The 20244-nt window shown below is 44.3% G+C and overlaps 8 non-coding genes across 8 annotated transcripts; all 8 read right to left on the bottom strand.

The window, feature by feature from the left end:
• Positions 1–12616: 12616 nt before the first annotated feature.
• Positions 12617–12698, bottom strand: trnal-cag (transfer RNA leucine (anticodon CAG)). Its single transcript has one exon. It is a non-coding gene; the product is annotated as a tRNA-Leu (tRNA).
• Positions 12699–13618: 920 nt separating this feature from the next.
• Positions 13619–13700, bottom strand: trnal-cag (transfer RNA leucine (anticodon CAG)). The gene has a single exon. It is a non-coding gene; the product is annotated as a tRNA-Leu (tRNA).
• Positions 13701–14620: 920 nt separating this feature from the next.
• Positions 14621–14702, bottom strand: trnal-uag (transfer RNA leucine (anticodon UAG)). The gene has a single exon. It is a non-coding gene; the product is annotated as a tRNA-Leu (tRNA).
• A 919-nt stretch (positions 14703–15621) lies between these two features.
• trnal-uag (transfer RNA leucine (anticodon UAG)) lies at positions 15622–15703 on the bottom strand. The gene has a single exon. It is a non-coding gene; the product is annotated as a tRNA-Leu (tRNA).
• Positions 15704–16623: 920 nt separating this feature from the next.
• Positions 16624–16705, bottom strand: trnal-uag (transfer RNA leucine (anticodon UAG)). The gene has a single exon. It is a non-coding gene; the product is annotated as a tRNA-Leu (tRNA).
• Positions 16706–17626: 921 nt separating this feature from the next.
• Positions 17627–17708, bottom strand: trnal-uag (transfer RNA leucine (anticodon UAG)). Its single transcript has one exon. It is a non-coding gene; the product is annotated as a tRNA-Leu (tRNA).
• A 920-nt stretch (positions 17709–18628) lies between these two features.
• Positions 18629–18710, bottom strand: trnal-cag (transfer RNA leucine (anticodon CAG)). Its single transcript has one exon. It is a non-coding gene; the product is annotated as a tRNA-Leu (tRNA).
• Positions 18711–19630: 920 nt separating this feature from the next.
• Positions 19631–19712, bottom strand: trnal-cag (transfer RNA leucine (anticodon CAG)). The gene has a single exon. It is a non-coding gene; the product is annotated as a tRNA-Leu (tRNA).
• Between the last annotated feature and the right edge of the window lie 532 nt (positions 19713–20244).

Genomic DNA, 20244 nt, shown 5'->3' with positions numbered 1-20244 from the left:
CAGACACAGAACGGTCAGTTAAGGTTCTTCTAAGCTGTTTCTTATTCACTGGGACAGAAGGATGTTCCAGTGTAAACTGGAAGGTAATCAGAAAGTGATCAGAAATGATGGGGTTAAGAGGAAGGACACTCAGCTGGCTGATCTCTATACCATGGGTTAGAACAAGGTCCAGGGTGTGCTTATGAGAGTGAGTGGGTTCATTCACACTTTGGGTGAAACCAGCATCATCTAATAAAGTTGCAAAAGCCTTTCCTAGGCAGTCACTGGGGTCATCAACATGAATATTAAAATCCCCTAATATTATAGTTTGATCAGAATCTAAGACAATAGTCGATAGGAAGTCGGAAAACTCAGTTAAAAATTCTGAATATGGGCCGGGGGGGCGATAAATAATTATGAGTAAAACAGGTTTTCGAGTTTTCCTGTTTGGGTGACTTAAAGACAATATGATGTTTTCAAATGAATTATAAGCATTTTTAACTTTAGGGCTGAGAAGTAAGCTAGACTGTGATATTACTGCCAAACCACCTCCTTTCCCTGAAATCCTGGATTTCTGATAGTTAGCATAAGTGGGGGGGGGTTGCTTCATTCAAACTAACATAGTCATCCTGATGGAGCCAAGTTTCTGTTAAGGCTAAAAGACTAAGGTTTTTATCAGTAATTAACTCGTTGACTAAGAGGGACTTGGAGGAAATGGATCTAATGTTTAATAACCCGCATTTAATTGCATCATAATTCTGCTTGTGAGAACTGCTGTCTGTCACTTTAAGGTTTCTATGACGCGCTCCTTTCATTTGTCTTTCAGCACATAAGCTAAAGCTAGGACCTGCTTGACTTTCCCTGCATGGGTTTTGCACCGGCACTAACCCTAAGGGAGGCTCAGAGGAGCGTTTTACACTGCTGCTCTGCGCCCGGGTCTCGTCTCTGGATTGTCAGGTTAACAGACTAAGGCTAGCAGAAATGTTTCTAGAAAGAAGAGCGGCACCGTCCCGGGTGGGATGGACGCCGTCTCTCCGCATGAGACCGGGCTTCCCCCAAAACGCGCTCCAGTTATCCACAAAACCAACGCCGTTTTCTGGGCACCATCTAGAAAGCCAGCGGTTAAATGATGAAAAGCGGCTGTACATTTCATCACTGACTAAGTTCGGCAGGGGACCAGAGAAAATTACAGTGTCGGACATCGTCTTAGCCAGTTTACACACCGAAGTTACGTTTAACTTAACCACCTCTGACTGTCTCTGTCGGGCATCATTACCGCCTGCGTGATACACGACTCGACGGAACCTGGACTTACTCTGAGCTAACATCATAAGGTTCCCCTCGATGTCACCAACTCTGGCCCCCGGATAACACCTGACTGTAGCCGCTGGGAGCTCCACGTTTCTAACTTCAGAAGAGCCTATAACCAGAGTTGAGTGTTCAGCGGGTGTGTCGCCGAGGGGGGATAACCTATTACTAACGTGGAGTCTCGGGTGCTCTAAGTTTTTGCGTTTAGCACTATGTTTCCTCCCAACCGGTACAAACCCCTGACTGTCTCCCGGCTGTTGGGAGGGCGCTGGGGTACTAGCTAAGTTAGCCCTGGTAGCGCGGCCCGCGCTACGAGTAACGACCTGGCTAGCCGGCTTAGCTTCCACTGTGCGGAGCCGCGCTTCTAACTGCTCCAGCCTGGCCTCCAAGTCTAACACAAGACTACACTTAACACAACTACCGCTATTTTCACTAAAGGAGGCAGGATCATCACTAAACATATGGCACATGGGGCAGGAGAGAGGAGGAGAGGCGGAAGGAGTGGTGGCCATGCCAGGTTTTAAGCTAAGGCTAGCGGTGTTTAGGTAAAGAGAAGTGGTCTATTTAGCAAAATGAGAAAGTGAACAGCAAGCGGTTTAACAGTGGTGAATTCGCTAATAAAAGGTACTAGATGTGAATATTAACCCAGATAACCCTTAGAGTAAGCAATAGTAGTAAGGCTAATGCCAAACAAGAGGACAGCAGTCACACATGACTAGCACTGGGAATAGCTCACCCGGAAATGACGTCACAGTCCAACGTGTTCTCAATTACAACATTCTTACATTTTTATGACTCTGGTAGAAGATTTGGATTTGATTGTAAATAGAACAAAGTACAGAGGAACAGATAGAGTAAGTGGCAAGTTGGCACATGAGGTGTAAGGCAGCCTGGATAGGAGATCCATGAGGACACCAATAGCCAGTGTAGAAGTAGCCTGACTGTTGGGTGATTGTCAGAAGTGGGATTTGAACCCACGCCTCTCACGAGACTGCGACCTGAACGCAGTGCCTTGGATCGGGACGTGATGCTGTAGTATCGCGAGACCCAGCGAGACGAGTGTGGTGAGTCGACTTGGCGGCGCACAAGCATTTGAACAAACATTTTCGATCTTGTTTCATTTTTCCGCCATATTAAAATATTTCCTGCAAACTAACATAACCTGTTAAGAGTATTAAGCTTCTGTCAGCCTGGAGGACCTGGAGAATTTCATTGACGAGTGTTTTAAAACCTGCAACATGGTGAAGCCCAGAACCGCCACCACCACCCCCTCCGCCAAGCGTGAACGGCCTGAGGACTCTCCCGGGGCTGTGTCCTCTCCAGGCAGCGGAGTGAGCGATATCCTGGATTCGATTGACAAAAAGCTCTCCAGCTTTGATTGCCGCCTCAATTTGCTGGAGATCCTCCATGGAGAATTTCAAGGTCTGCGGGAGTCTCTGGAATTCAGCCAGCAGCAGGTGCGGGAGCTTGCAGCGGAGAACCAGGCCCTCAGAGAGACCGTCAAGACTCTGGGCAATGACACCGCCCGTCTCTCCGAGGAGAACCGATCCATCAAGGAAACCCTCCTGGATCTTCAGTCGAGGAGCATGAGGGACAATCTAGTGGTCGCGGGGGTTCCAGAGGAGGCAGGAGAAGACCCCGAGGCCACCGTGAGGTCCTTTTTAGAGGTCCACCTGAAGCTCCCCAAGGAGGAGGTGCAGAAGATCTCTTTCCACAGGGTTCACCGCCTCGGAGGAAGAAGGTCCGACCACCAGCGCCCGCGTCCTATTGTGGCTAAATTCGAACATTTCAAACAGAAGGAGTTGGTGAAGGGCCGCGGACGGGAACTGAAAGGCACGCATTACAGCGTTAATGACCAGTTCCCGGCAGAAATCCTCCTTAGAAGGAAGATCCTGTTCCCGCTGAGGAGGAAGCATCTTGCTGCTGGTTCGAGAGCGATTGTGACCGTTGACAAACTGTATGTGGACGGACGGCTGTTCCGGGACCCGGAGATCACCCCCTGGCTGTGCTGAAGGCTTTCAGACCCGCGCTGAGAACATCTGCGCTGCCCAGAAGAAACCCGCTAAACTTACTTCAATGAATGAAAAACCGGATCATCAATAATCCACACCTCGATCTCAGGAAAACAGTCTTTTTTCTTCACCTCAGTCCCACTCATGTTTCCATTGTTGTTTTGTTGTTGTTTTCGTTTTCCCTTTTATCTCTTTTTTTCTTTCCTTTACTCTCCCCCCCCCCCCCGCTCCCCCCTCATCATATGTAAATCACCTGGAAGCAACTCATCCTAAGTATTTATTTATGCACGGAACGGGCGCGCGCGCACACTAGCGCACATACGGGCGTGCACATGCGATCCCGCACACACACGCCGACATACTGCAAACACCTCACACAGGCTCTCATAGGACGCACGCGACACGCAGCTCACATAGCCAGAAAACGTTCACGTGCACAGCGCTTCTCAATGCGGGCACGCGCACACGGACTGGTACACAAGCACTACTTAGCTTTACACCTTTTCAGTCAGAGCAGTTATGAACAGTCTTAACATCGTTAGCTGGAATGTGCGTGGACTTGGCTCTGAGCCAAAGAGATTGAAAGTGTTAAATCACCTGTGTGGTCTAAAAGCAGATATAGCTCTACTGCAGGAGACCCATTTATCGGATTCATTGAATCACCTCCTGTGCTGCTTACAATTTCCAGTTATATACTCTGCCAGTTACAACTCCAAACAACAAGGAGTTGCTGTTTTAATTAATAAAAATCTTAATTTTACTCATAAGGATACAGTTACTGACCCAGAAGGCAGATTTGTAATCATTAATATATCCATTCAGAATAAGGACTTTTGTATAGCGAGTGTTTACGGCCCTAATTTTGACGACTCTTCCTTCTTTCACAGATTCTTCACCTCACTCTCAGTTCACTCTGACTCCACAATCATTATAGGAGGAGACTTCAACCTTGTTTTGGACCCTGAACTTGACAGACTCAGCACAGCAGCAAATCAGCGTACATGGCGATCTGCAAGTATTCTAAAGCAGTACATGAATGATTTGGGTCTCTGCGACGCGTGGCGCTCATGTCACCCAAACACTAAGGGGTTCACCTTTTTCTCTCCAGTTCACCACTCACACTCCCGTTTAGACTATTTATTAATCAGTAACTCCCTTTTGAAAAATATTCAAAGCTCCAATATCCATCCAATTATTATCAGTGATCATGCACCAGTCTCTGTAAACATTTCTAGGGAAAAATCCACACCCTCTGGTACAACCTGGAGGTTTAATACGTCTCTGTTAAAGGACCAGGAATTTCTTGAATTCTTTAAAAAAGAGTGGGCAACCTTCTTAGACTTCAACAATACTCCAGACATCCCACCGTGCATTCTTTGGGAAACAGCAAAGGCAGTCATGAGAGGGAAAATCATTTCTTATTCAACGCACAAAAAACGCAAAGAGAAAGCAGATTTATTAGAATTAGAAAATAAAATCAAAACCCTGGAGACTGCTTATGCTGCTTCTGCACAGGAACACATACTGGGAGATCTGAAAAATTTAAAGCTGCAGTTAAATGACATCATTAATAAACAAACACAATTTCAAATACAAAGGCTACGACTTGAAAGATTTGAAAACTCTAATAAATCTGGCAAATTTCTGGCTAATCAGCTTAAAATTAATAGAGAAAAATCATCAATCACCTCTATTACGGACCAAACAGGAAATGTCACTCATGACCCGGTCAAGATTAATAAAGCATTTGAAAACTTTTATAAAAACTTGTACACACCGCAGATCAATCCGTCAGAGCAAAGTATTGACTCATTTCTTAATAATGTAAACCTACCCAGGCTAAATGAGGATCAAATCATAAACTTAGATTCTCCGCTCTCGCCGTCTGAACTTCATGAAGCTCTGTTACTTATGCCCAATGGTAAAGCACCAGGGCCTGACGGCTTTCCTGCTGAGTTTTAAAAGGAATTCTGGGAACAACTGGCACCAACATTTTTTAAAACTGTCACATCTATTAATGAGAGCTAATCAATGCCACCTAACATGAACTCAGCCAACATAATTCTTCTTCTAAAACCAGACAAAGATCCCACTAGTCCTTCAAGCTATCGCCCTATTTCTCTAATCAATGCAGATGTAAAAATTATCTGCAAAGCACTAGCACAGAGAATAGAAAAAATCACTCCTCACATAATTCACTTCGACCAAACTGGATTCATCAAAGGCAGACACTCGGATGATAATGTCCGTAGACTAGTTAATATAATAGACTTTGCCACCATTGAAAACCAGGAAATGACGGTACTATCGCTGGATGCTGAAAAAGCCTTTGACAGAGTAAATTGGAAGTTCCTTATTGCCGCCCTCCATAAGTTTGGTTTTGGAGAAGCATTCATCAATTGGATCAAAATATTATATGACAACCCCAATGCATCAGTTAGAACTAACAAACAGACTTCAAACAGGTTTTTTTCTTGGAAGAGGAACCAGACAGGGCTGCCCACTCTCTCCTTCTCTTTTTGCTATATTCATTGAGCCTTTAGCTGCAGCAATAAGACAGAATAAGAGCATTATAGGAACAAAAACCAAACACAGCCATCATAAAATTAGTCTTTATGCGGATGACATATTACTGTTTTTAAGGAATTTACATTCTGTAAATGAAACAGCAATGATCATAAATGAATTCTCCTCCATATCAGACTATTCCATTAATTGGAATAAGTCTGTTTTATTACCACTCAACAGGAATATGGAACAAAGACCCACAATTCCAGTTAAAACAGGAAATATCAAATATCTGGGTATCTACTTTTCCCCCAAACTATCAGAACTGGTGCAGCTAAACCACACCCCATTACTGAAAAGCATACAGGACGATCTAACACGCTGGACCAACCTGCCTCTGTCCCTTATGGCAAGGTAGCCACAGTTAAAATGAAAATCTTACCCAAGGTTAATTTTCTCTTCTCAATGATTCCCACACAACCGCCATTAAAATGGTTCAAAACATTAGACTCATCCATATCAAGCTTTCTATGGAACAACAAACCTGCAAGAATTAGTCTAAAAACTTTAAAATCTGCAAAAAACTGTGGAGGATTAGAATTACCTAACTTCCACAAATACTTTCTTGCAAATAGATTACAATACATCTTAAAATGGTTAAAAATAATCCAGAAACCAACTCATGGTTAGACTTGGAACAGGCGTTATGTGGAAAGATCAACCTGTCACAGCTACCATTTATTAGCCAAACAGTTAAAAAACAGGATTGTTTCAAAAGCATTAATATAAATGCCACTTTAATAGCCTGGTGGGAATTTCTCAAAAAATCAAAATCATCAATTCAACTGTGCAAAATGACACCCATCTGGAACAATCCGGACATCCTTATTAACAAAAAAATGATTCACTTCCCAGCTTGGCAAGCAGGGGGCATAAAACAACTAGAGCACGTAATTATTGATAGAAGATTCATAACTCCCCAGGAACTTCAAGACAAACATGGAATAAATAACTTCTTGGAATATCAGCAACTTAAATCAAGTATTACTAAAAAGTATAAATTTAAAGACGACAATTTAAAGCTACCAGATGTAGTTACCACTCTGATTAATTTTTCAATGAATAGAACTCTCTCCAAAATATACAAACTTTTATGTAATTTAGATAACAATATTGCCCTTCCAACAAAAAAATGGGAAGCAGATTTGAGCATCAGCACAGATGAAAGCTTCTGGTCAGAACTCTGTCTAAACACCTTTAAACTGACAAAAAGTCCAAGGGCCTCATTTATAAAACTTTGCGTAGGATTTGCGTCAGAAGTGGCGTACGGATGAAACATAGGACGTGCGTACGCACAGAAATATTCGGAGTTATAAAACCGTGCGCACGCACATCCTACGCATCTTTCTCTTAATAAATCACAACCAATTCTAAATGCTGCGCAGCTTTTGCGGCCTCGTGACACGCCTATAGTTGCCCATAAATAGTCCATGAAACGCCCACAAATGAATATTCATTGATTGCGAAACCATGCCAAACACGGAGAGAAAATCAAAAAAACGTAACTTCACTCAATGTGAAGTAGAAGTTATCGTTGGCGAGGTGGAAAAGAGGAGAATACTGTTGTTTGGAGGGCACAGTGTGGGCATTACTAATGCCAAAAAGGCACGTGAGTGGCAGACGGCGGCAGACGCCGAAAATGCTGTAGGCTCACATCCTCGGACCGTGGCCGAAATAAAAAAGAAAAGGTCGGACATCAAAGTCGAGGCAAAAAAACGTCTAGCGCTGACCCCCCCACCCCCACCTCCACACACACACACCCACCCACCCGTGTCTGCCACGGGTGTGGGGGGGGGACACCGGAGCTGACCCCTCCTGATGAGAGACTGGCGGCAATAATTGGGGAATCCCTTTTAAGTGGAGTGGTGACTGAGGCGCAGGGGGACACCGACGAGCCAGATGCACCGGGTGACACACCCCCAAAAGCCCGCAGAGGAAGTCGGAACCGGCTCATAAGCCACTCGTCCTCGTTTGCCAACAAGTCTCCTTGCTGTCTAAAGATGCGTTCACTCCGAATTCTTCCATTTGCCACATCTTCTAAGAGCGCAAGATCAGCCATTGTGCGTCATTACGCATTGTGATGGGGCATTTTATTTCCCTCCATTTAATTACATCTGACAAGCTACAGATGTCGGGAATAATCGACGTGGAAATGGGAAATTGTTCAGCGCAAATGTAATTTCTTGTTGCTTTCTGAATGGTTGAGACATACGCCATACATTGTTTTATCAAAAATAAAACAAACTAAAGGCATATGCATGAATACCATAATTCTGTAGTTTATGAAGAAATGTTTTACTATGAAAACAACTTTCCCTAGTGGACAATTAATGCATCTCTCTCTATCTATCCATCTGTCTGTCTGATTGCACCTATATCTGCTCCGCCAGACGGACACATTGACGGGAATATCAGTTTTGTACATTATTTCGTTCTGTTAAATATATTATTTATGAGGATGAATTGCACAACATGCCAATATTGCAGAAAATATTTCACTTTTCTTTTTGCAAATATGTGTTCATTTGAATTTCTGTTGTAATTTTCGTTTGATTTTTTTTTTGTTTGTTTCACTGCTGATCGGTCCAACGGGTGTTCGTGTAGGCTGTTAATTGTAAGACTTGCTTTGTGAAGTCTTCATGTTATTTCTGAGAGGCAGTATTGTCATTTTCACTTTCACGTGTTTCTTCCATCTGCCGACGGCGTCGCCGTTTCTCCTTTCACTCGTTTTTGTGCGTACGCCTGGGTCAGAGCTTGCGTGAAGGACCGCACATTTTCCCGTCAAGTTTGCTTTTTATAAATCTCAACTATTGCGTAGAGAGTGGCGTACGCCTTCTTTTGTGCGTACGCAACGTTTATAAATGAGGCCCCAAATCTGCAGCTAATCCATCTCAAAACTCATCACAGATTTTACTACACTGGACAGAGGATATTCAAGATGGGTCTCAGTAACTCAGACATTTGCGAGCACTGTGATAATAATCTATCCGATAGCTACATGCACGCACTGTGGTTCTGCACTACTGTCCAGGCTCTCTGGCAGCAGGTATGTGCCGATTTATCAGTCTGGCTTAAGGTTTCAATCACGGCCTCACCGTCACTTTGTGTGCTTGGTGACATGAGTGCCATCGATATAGAAGAAGGATTAGCATCTATCATTTTCATAACTCTTTGTATTGCCAAAAAAACTATTTTAATAAATTGGAAAAACAAGAAAAATATAAACATAAGTCAACACAGAAATCTGCTGTTTGATCATATCGGCTTGGAAAAAATGTCAGCCCAAAGCTCAAGTAACTTTAAAACAATTCAGTCTCTCTGGTCTCCTGTGGTTGACTCCATGACTTAGGGGGTGGGGGGCTTGGTCGTCGCTGCTCCTTGCCCTTCTGCCGTGATTTGGGGTGGGGGTCGGGGCTTCCGGTGCCTGGCGGGGGCGGTGGGGGCTCCGTTGGTCGGGGGGTCGGTACCGGTGCCTGGGTGGGGCAGGCTGGGGCGCTGCGTGGTCCTCTGGGCTTGGGTGTGGGGGTGCGTGGTGGGGGGGTGGGTTGGTGGTCTGGCTTGGCTTGGGGGGGTGGTCCCTTTGCCTGTGCTGGGGGGGGTTGGCGGGGGGCCCTGCTCGGGGGGGCCAGCGACACCTGCCGCCCATCTGCACCTGGGGCTGGGATCGGCCCTTCCCTGGCTCTGGGACGGGACGGGACAACCCTCTCGGGGCCCCCGGTCACTCTGGGTGTCATCCACTTCGGCTGCGGGGTCTGGGGTGGGGTGGGGGGCTTGTCGGCCCTGTCCTGTGGGGGGGCGTTCTGGGGAGGAGGGGGGGCCATTATTGGTACGGGTCGGGGGGGCTAGCGGGTCGGGGTCTCCGCTGAGGCAATCAGTGGTTGCCTCGGCCGGTTGGTCTCCTCGGTCCCGTCAAGGCCTGACCAGAGCTCCTCTAGGGCCGGCGTCTGGGGGTGGGGGCCTGGGCTTGCTCCGGGGGGGGGGGGGGGGGGGGGGGGGGGCAACGTTTTCTGGCTCCTCTCTCTCTGTGTGGGGTGGGTGGTGCCGGGCCTGGGGTGTCGGCGCCTCCGGGGGTGGGGCCCCTGGGCTGGGTGGCCCTGGCCCCTTTGCTGGGGGGGGGGGCTGGGGGACGGCTGTTTGACCACCGGGGGACAGTCTACCAGCTGTCTCCAACTTACCCCCTTCCTCATATAACCTCATATTAGGGTGAGGGGGTGGGGGGTCCAGCCTGAGATGCGCCTTGGGGGGGGGCTACATGGCAGTGGCCCCCCTCCTATGGTTGCCGTATGAGTGGGCCCCCCCTCTTTCGGTTTTATTTGCACCTTAGACATGTAGGGTCCTTGGTAGGGGGGGTGCTTGGACATCACTGCCAGCAAGCAGCAGATGTCCTCCTGGCACCCTACCCGCCAATTTTAACCACACCTTAGACATTTAGGGCCCCTTGGTGGGAAGGGTGAGGGGACATCACTGTGAGTAATCAGGAGATGTCCCCTTAGTGCCCTACTCGCCAATTTTAACTGCACCCCCCTTAGTACACACACCCCTCCCCCTTCAATATATACATTCCAACATAAACACACACACATGCACACACACACCCTCTCAAACACACATACACGCACACACATTTTGCAAGGAAGGTGGGACCTGGGTCCATCTGTCCCCTACCCCTTCCCTGGTGGGGGTTGCAGGCCCCTTGGCGATGGCGGCCGTGTCCCTTTGGGTGCCGGCTCCCTGGGCCCGGCGGTGCTTTCTCCGCACGGTGGGAGGGTTCATATTACACCTGAGCCGGGGGTGTTCGTGTCCCTGGGGGGTGGGTCCTGGTCCTTGCCCCTGAGCGCTGGGCCCCGCCAAACTTCCAACATGGCCGAGCCTGGTCGGGCCATATTTATAACACCCCTTGTGGGCCGCCCTTTTTTCCCCGGGGTTCCCCCCTCCTGGGCGGGGGCGGCGGGCCCCCACCTTGCTCCTCCCTGGACCAACCGTGGGCCGGGTGGGTGGCTGCCTGGAGTAATGAGCGGGTCTCCCTTGGGGGGTCCTGGCTCGTACCCGGGGTTGGGGCGGGGGGGATGCCCGGAACTCCTGGGTGGTGGTGGGGTGATTGTCTGGTGCTGTGGGCGTCCTTCTCCGGTGGGGCCCTGCGTTGGGCTATTCCGGCGCGGCGGGGGGGCTGCTTTCCTGGCTGGGCTGGGGCGGCGCTCTCTTTCCCTCCGCGCCTCCCTGCTCTCTGGCTCTGGGGGCCTCGCGGTGGTCCTGCTGGCCCTGGCCTGGGTGGCGCTCTTGGTCGCCCGGGGGACGGTTGTTCCCTGCCTGTTCCCGTGTGGCGTTGGGGGAATTCCGGCTGCCGCTGCTGCTGCGGCGGGGGTCTGGGTGTGGGGGTGGCTGGGCGCTCCTCCTCCTTCTTTTCACATTCCACCATCCATTTTAGAAGAACATGAACACTCACCTGAGCACAGGTGTTAGCTCACCTTTGCACATATAGTTTGCATGATTGAATGAATGAAAGATTTCACACTAGTTGGTTTAAAGGTATTGGTATGCGTTCGTGAACACTATCTGTTTTGTGTACATGTTGACATGTGAACATTTTTTGCAGCTAGCAGGTGTGTTGATAGTATTTGAGTGTGTGTGAACAGGCCCCGCCCTTTTTGTACTACATTTGAACCGTACCGTAATGATAAACAACCAGTGAACCTGTCTGCTTTATGCTGCTTCATGTTCTTACCCACCCCTCTCACTATTCCCCCCCTCTGACATCCCTCCCTCTTCTTCCCTTCTTTCCTTTTCCGTCCGGTCCAACACCAAAGATTTTCAATCATGGTTGAAATGAATAAAGTTTGGCCTCAATTACAAAAGGGGTTTATTCAGTCATACCTTTGGTTTGTCTGAAGATTAATAACCCCTCTTGTTAAAGTAAAACATGTCCAACACTAGAGGCCCTCAGCTCTCATCTGCCTGCCTAGCTGTTGGACAGGACAAGTAAAAAAAAAAAAAAAATAACAGTTACAATGTCGTGGAACTCTTGTCTGGTGGTAGCACCAGGATGTTCCGCAGTCTACGGTATTGAGGAAACCTTGAATGTTGATAGAAATGAATAGCCACTGTGTTTCAGCTCCACATTAAATGCTGCTTCTTTGTTTGCTTTGCAATTTCAAAGCACGTATCTCCTTCTTTGTGTCCATTCTTACATTTTTATGACTCTGGTAGAAGATTTGGATTTGATTGTAAATAGAAAAAAGTACAGAGGAACATATAGAGTAAGTGGCAAGTTGGCACATGAGGTGTAAGGCAGCCTGGATAGGAGATCCAGACTTTGATTGAATGAAAGATGGGAGTAATTGTCACCTCTGGTAACCAGTTTCAACTCCTAATGACTAAGTGAAACAGTCAAGAACTCGTAGCCTTCGCTCAGTGTTGTAATCACAAATATGTCAGCCATATTTGCAATAATCAACAATGACTTTATGAATACCAGATTTGTTGAAAACAAATTCCATAAATGCTTATGGAAAAAAACAGACAAAATATCAGGAGGAGTTTTTAATGAATAGATTGATAACATATTGATTTGCCTTTGGTTAATATGTAGCATGTGTGACAACAATGTTGAGAGCAAATAAAGTAAGTTTTGTCTGAATAAGTTCAAATCAAGCAAGCTTTTAGGTGATGTTAATAGAGAACAAATGCAGAGCAGAGTTCCATTGATGAGGACACCAATAGCCAGTATAGAAGTAGCCTGACTGTTGGCTGAATGTCAGAAGTGGGATTTGAACCCACGCCTCTTACGAGACTGCGACCTGAACGCAGTGCCTTGGACCGCTCGGCCATCCTGACATGCTCTACAAAAGCCAATGGCGAGTGCAATACAAAGAAGACCTATGTGCTTAACAACTGCTTGTCTGTTCAGAAGGCAAAGATTGATTGGTGAAAACGGCCTTTCCTTTTTTAACTGAATTTACACTACTGAGAAGTTTTTTCTTGGTAAGGACCCATGATACTCAACAGTTACAATGTCGTGGAACTCTTGTCTGGTGGTAGCACCAGGATGTTCCGCAGTCTACGGTATTGAGGAAACCTTGAATGTTGATAGAAATGAATAGCCACTGTGTTTCAGCTCCACATTAAATGCTGCTTCTTTGTTTGCTTTGCAATTTCAAAGCACGTATCTCCTTCTTTGTGTCCATTCTTACATTTTTATGACTCTGGTAGAAGATTTGGATTTGATTGTAAATAGAACAAAGTACAGAGGAACATATAAAGTAAATGGCAAGTTGGCACATGAGGTGTAAGGCAGCCTGGATAGGAGATCCAGACTTTGATTGAATGAAAGATGGGAGTAATTGTCACCTCTGGCAACCAGTTTCAACTCTTGATGACTTAGTGAAACAGTCAAGAACTCGTAGCCTTCGCTCAGTGTTGTAATCACAAATATGTCAGCCATATTTGCAATAATCAACAATGACTTTATGAATACCAGATTTGTTGAATACAACTTCCATAAATGCTTATGGAAAAAAACAGACAAAATATCAGGAGGAGTTTTTAATGAATAGATTGATAACATATTGATTTGCCTTTGGTTAATTTGTAGCATGTGTGACAACAATGTTGAGAGCAAATAAAGTAAGTTTTGTCTGAATAAGTTCAAATCAAGCAAGGTATTAGTTGATGTTAATAGAGAATAAATGCAGAGGAGAGTTCCATTGATGAGGACACCAAGAGCCAGTATAGAAGTAGCCTGCCTGTTGGCTGAATGTCAGAAGTGGGATTTGAACCCACCACTCTTACGAGACTGCGAACTGAACGCAGCGCCTTGGACCGCTCGGCCATCCTGACATCCTCTACAAAAGCCAATGGCGAGTGCAATACAAAGAAGACCTATGTGCTTACCAACTGCTTGTCTGTTCAGAAGGCAAAGATTGATTGGTGAAAACGGCCTTTCCTTTTGTTACTGAATTTACACTACTGAGAAGTTTTTTCTTGGTAAGGACCCATGATACTCAACAGTTACAATGTCGTGGAACTCTTGTCTGGTGGTAGCACCAGGATGTTCCGCAGTCTACGGTATTGAGGAAACCTTGAATGTTGATAGAAATGAATAGCCACTGTGTTTCAGCTCCACATTAAATGCTGCTTCTTTGTTTGCTTTGCAATTTCAAAGCACGTATCTCCTTCTTTGTGTCCATTCTTACATTTTTAAGACTCTGGTAGAAGATTTGGATTTGATTGTAAATAGAACAAAGTACAGAGGAACATATAGAGTAAGTGGCAAGTTGGCACATGAGGTGTAAGGCAGCCTGGATAGGAGATCCAGACTTTGATTGAATGAAAGATGGGAGTAATTGTCACCTCTGGCAACCAGTTTCAACTCTTGATGACTTAGTGAAACAGTCAAGAACTCGTAGCCTTCGCTCAGTGTTGTAATCACAAATATGTCAGTCATATTTGCAATAATCAACAATGACTTTATGAATACCAGATTTGTTGAATACAACTTCCATAAATGCTTATGGAAAAAAACAGACAAAATATCAGGAGGAGTTTTTAATGAATAGATTGATAACATATTGATTTGCCTTTGGTTAATTTGTAGCATGTGTGACAACAATGTTGAGAGCAAATAAAGTAAGTTTTGTCTGAATAAGTTAAAATGAAGCAAGCTATTAGTTGATGTTAACAGAGAATAAATGCAGAGCAGAGTTCCATTGATGAGGACACCAAGAGCCAGTATAGAAGTAGCCTGACTGTTGGCTGAATGTCAGAAGTGGGATTTGAACCCACGCCTCTTACGAGACTGCGACCTAAACGCAGCGCCTTGGAACGCTCGGCCATCCTGACATCCTCTACAAAAACCCAATGGTGAGTGCAATACAAAGAAGACCTATGCGCTTAACAACTGCTTGTCTGCTCAGAAGGCAAAGAATGATTGGTGAAAACGGCCTTTCCTTTTTTAACTGAATTTACACTACTGAGAAGTTTTTTCTTGGTAAGGACCCATGATACTCAACAGTTACAATGTCGTGGAACTCTTGTCTGGTGGTAGCACCAGGATGTTCTGCAGTCTACGGTATTGAGGAAACTTTGAGTGTTGATAGAAATGAACAGCCACTGTGTTTCAGCTCCACATTAAATGCTGCTTCTTTGTTTGCTTTGCAATTTCAAAGCACGTATCTCCTTCTTTGTGTCCATTCTTACATTTTTATGACTCTGGTAGAAGATTTGGATTTGATTGTAAATAGAACAAAGTATAGAGGAACATATAGAGTAAGTGGCAAGTTGGCACATGAGGTGTAAGGCAGCCTGGATAGGAGATCCAGACTTTGATTGAATGAAAGATGGGAGTAATTGTCACCTCTGGCAACCAGTTTCAACTCCTAATGACTAAGTGAAACAGTCAAGAACTCGTAGCCTTCGCTCAGTGTTGTAATCACAAATATGTCAGCCATATCTGCAATAGACAACAATGACTTTATGAATACCAGATTTGTTGAAAACAACTTCCATAAATGCTTATGGAAAAAAACAGACAAAATATCGAAGAGTTTTTAATGAATAGATTGATAACATATTGATTTGCCTTTGGTTAATATGTAGCATGTGTGACAACAATGTTGAGAGCAAATAAAGTAAGTTTTGTCTGAATAAGTTCAAATCAAGCAAGCTTTTAGGTGATGTTAATAGAGAACAAATGCAGAGCAGAGTTCCATTGATGAGGACACCAAGAGCCAGTATAGAAGTAGCCTGACTGTTGGCTGAATGTCAGAAGTGGGATTTGAACCCACGCCTCTTACGAGACTGCGACCTAAACACAGCGCCTTGGACCGCTCGGCCATCCTGACATCCTCTACAAAAGCCAATGGCGAGTGCAATACAAAGAAGACCTATGTGCTTACCAACTGCTTGTCTGTTCAGAAGGCAAAGATTGATTGGTGAAAACGGCCTTTCCTTTTGTTACTGAATTTACACTACTGAGAAGTTTTTTCTTGGTAAGGACCCATGATACTCAACAGTTACAATGTCGTGGAACTCTTGTCTGGTGGTAGCACCAGGATGTTCCGCAGTCTACGGTATTGAGGAAACCTTGAATGTTGATAGAAATGAATAGCCACTGTGTTTCAGCTCCACATTAAGTGCTGCTTCTTTGTTTGCTTTGCAATTTCAAAGCACGTATCTCCTTCTTTGTGTCCATTCTTACATTTTTAAGACTCTGGTAGAAGATTTGGATTTGATTGTAAATAGAACAAAGTACAGAGGAACATATAGAGTAAGTGGCAAGTTGGCACATGAGGTGTAAGGCAGCCTGGATAGGAGATCCAGACTTTGATTGAATGAAAGATGGGAGTAATTGTCACCTCTGGCAACCAGTTTCAACTCTTGATGACTTAGTGAAACAGTCAAGAACTCGTAGCCTTCGCTCAGTGTTGTAATCACAAATATGTCAGCCATATTTGCAATAATCAACAATGACTTTATGAATACCAGATTTGTTGAATACAACTTCCATAAATGCTTATGGAAAAAAACAGACAAAATATCAGGAGGAGTTTTTAATGAATAGATTGATAACATATTGATTTGCCTTTGGTTAATTTGTAGCATGTGTGACAACAATGTTGAGAGCAAATAAAGTAAGTTTTGTCTGAATAAGTTAAAATGAAGCAAGCTATTAGTTGATGTTAACAGAGAATAAATGCAGAGCAGAGTTCCATTGATGAGGACACCAAGAGCCAGTATAGAAGTAGCCTGACTGTTGGCTGAATGTCAGAAGTGGGATTTGAACCCACGCCTCTTACGAGACTGCGACCTAAACACAGCGCCTTGGAACGCTCGGCCATCCTGACATCCTCTACAAAAGCCAATGGCGAGTGCAATACAAAGAAGACCTATGCGCTTACCAACTGCTTGTCTGTTCAGAAGGCAAAGATTGATTGGTGAAAACGGCCTTTCCTTTTTTAACTGAATTTACACTACTGAGAAGTCTTTTCTTGGTAAGGACCCATGATACTCAACAGTTACAATGTCGTGGAACTCTTGTCTGGTGGTAGCACCAGGATGTTCTGCAGTCTACGGTATTGAGGAAACTTTGAGTGTTGATAGAAATGAACAGCCACTGTGTTTCAGCTCCACATTAAATGCTGCTTCTTTGTTTGCTTTGCAATTTCAAAGCACCTTTCTCTCTTCTTTGTGTCCATTCTTACATTTTTATGACTCTGGTAGAAGATTTGGATTTGATTGTAAATAGAACAAAGTACAGAGGAACATATAGAGTAAGTGGCAAGTTGGCACATGAGGTGTAAGGCAGCCTGGATAGGAGATCCAGACTTTGATTGAATGAAAGATGGGAGTAATTGTCACCTCTGGTAACCAGTTTCAACTCCTAATGACTAAGTGAAACAGTCAAGAACTCGTAGCCATCGCTCAGTGTTGTAATCACAAATATGTCAGCCATATCTGCAATAGACAACAATGACTTTATGAATACCAGATTTGTTGAAAACAACTTCCATAAATGCTTATGGAAAAAAACAGACAAAATATCAGGAGGAGTTTTTAATGAATAGATTGATAACATATTGATTTGCCTTTGGTTAATATGTAGCATGTGTGACAACAATGTTGAGAGCAAATAAAGTAAGTTTTGTCTGAATAAGTTCAAATCAAGCAAGCTTTTAGGTGATGTTAATAGAGAACAAATGCAGAGCAGAGTTCCATTGATGAGGACACCAATAGCCAGTATAGAAGTAGCCTGACTGTTGGCTGAATGTCAGAAGTGGGATTTGAACCCACGCCTCTTACGAGACTGCGACCTAAACACAGCGCCTTGGACCGCTCGGCCATCCTGACATCCTCTACAAAAGCCAATGGCGAGTGCAATACAAAGAAGACCTATGCGCTTACCAACTGCTTGTCTGCTCAGAAGGCAAAGAATGATTGGTGAAAACGGCCTTTCCTTTTTTAACTGAATTTACACTACTGAGAAGTTTTTTTTTGGTAAGGACCCATGATACTCAACAGTTACAATGTCGTGGAACTCTTGTCTGGTGGTAGCACCAGGATGTTCCGCAGTTTACGGTATTGAGGAAACCTTGAATGTTGATAGAAATGAATAGCCACTGTGTTTCAGCTCCACATTAAATGCTGCTTCTTTGTTTGCTTTGCAATTTCAAAGCACGTATCTCCTTCTTTGTGTCCATTCTTACATTTTTATGACTCTGGTAGAAGATTTGGATTTGATTGTAAATAGAACAAAGTACAGAGGAACATATAGAGTAAGTGGCAAGTTGGCACATGAGGTGTAAGGCAGCCTGGATAGGAGATCCAGACTTTGATTGAATGAAAGATGGGAGTAATTGTCACCTCTGGTAACCAGTTTCAACTCCTAATGACTAATTGAAAAAGCCAAGAACTTGTAGCCTTCGCTCAGTGTTGTAATCACAAATATGTCAGCCATATCTGCAATAGACAACAATGACTTTATGAATACCAGATTTGTTGAAAACAACTTCCATAAATGCTTATGGAAAAAAACAGACAAAATATCAGGAGGAGTTTTTAATGAATAGATTGATAACATATTGATTTGCCTTTGGTTAATATGTAGCATGTGTGACAACAATGTTGGGAGCAAATAAAGTAAGTTTTGTCTGAATAAGTTCAAATCAAGCAAGCTATTAAGTGATGTTAATAGAGAATAAATGCAGAGCAGAGTTCCATTGTTGAGGACACCAATAGCCAGTATAGAAGTAGCCTGACTGTTGGCTGAATGTCAGAAGTGGGATTTGAACCCACGCCTCTTACGAGACTGCGACCTGAACGCAGCGCCTTGGACCGCTCGGCCATCCTGACATGCTCTACAAAAGCCAATGGCGAGTGCAATACAAAGAAGACCTATGCGCTTACCAACTGCTTGTCTGTTCAGAAGGCAAAGATTGATTGGTGAACACGGCCTTTCCTTTTTTAACTGAATTTAAACTACTGAGAAGTCTTTTCTTGGTAAGGACCCATGATACTCAACAGTTACAATGTCGTGGAACTCTTGTCTGGTGGTAGCACCAGGATGTTCCGCAGTCTACGGTATTGAGGAAACCTTGAATGTTGATAGAAATGAATAGCCACTGTGTTTCAGCTCCACATTAAATGCTGCTTCTTTGTTTGTTTTGCAATTTCAAAGCACGTATCTCCTTCTTTGTGTCCATTCTTACATTTTTATGACTCTGGTAGAAGATTTGGATTTGATTGTAAATAGAACAAAGTACAGAGGAACATATAGAGTAAGTGGCAAGTTGGCACATGAGGTGTAAGGCAGCCTGGATAGGAGATCCAGACTTTGATTGAATGAAAGATGGGAGTAATTGTCACCTCTGGTAACCAGTTTCAACTCCTAATGACTAATTGAAAAAGCCAAGAACTCGTAGCCTTCGCTCAGTGTTGTAATCACAAATATGTCAGCCATATCTGCAATAGACAACAATGACTTTATGAATACCAGATTTGTTGAAAACAACTTCCATAAATGCTTATGGAAAAAAACAGACAAAATATCAGGAGGAGTTTTTAATGAATAGATTGATAACATATTGATTTGCCTTTGGTTAATATGTAGCATGTGTGACAACAATGTTGGGAGCAAATAAAGTAAGTTTTGTCTGAATAAGTTCAAATCAAGCAAGCTATTAAGTGATGTTAATAGAGAATAAATGCAGAGCAGAGTTCCATTGATGAGGACACCAATAGCCAGTATAGAAGTAGCCTGACTGTTGGCTGAATGTCAGAAGTGGGATTTGAACCCACGCCTCTTACGAGACTGCGACCTGAACGCAGCGCCTTGGACCACTCGGCCATCCTGACATGCTCTACAAAAGCCAATGGCGAGTGCAATACAAAGAAGACCTATGTGCTTACCAACTGCTTGTCTGTTCAGAAGGCAAAGATTGATTGGTGAAAACGGCCTTTCCTTTTGTTACTGAATTTACACTACTGAGAAGTCTTTTCTTGGTAAGGACCCATGATACTCAACAGTTACAATGTCGTGGAACTCTTGTCTGGTGGTAGCACCAGGATGTTCCGCAGTCTACGGTATTGAGGAAACCTTGAATGTTGATAGAAATGAATAGCCACTGTGTTTCAGCTCCACATTAAATGCTGCTTCTTTGTTTGCTTTGCAATTTCAAAGCACGTATCTCCTTCTTTGTGTCCATTCTTACATTTTTATGACTCTGGTAGAAGATTTGGATTTGATTGTAAATAGAACAAAGTACAGAGGAACATATAGAGTAAGTGGCAAGTTGGCACATGAGGTGTAAGGCAGCCTGGATAGGAGATCCAGACTTTGATTGAATGAAAGATGGGAGTAATTGTCACCTCTGGTAACCAGTTTCAA

This window comes from Oryzias latipes, chromosome 13 (assembly GCF_053564925.1).
Source record: "Oryzias latipes strain Hd-rR chromosome 13, Olatipes_Hd-rR_3.1".
In the NCBI taxonomy this organism is placed as follows: domain Eukaryota; kingdom Metazoa; phylum Chordata; class Actinopteri; order Beloniformes; family Adrianichthyidae; genus Oryzias; species Oryzias latipes.
This window is presented reverse-complemented; position numbering and strand designations above follow the sequence as displayed.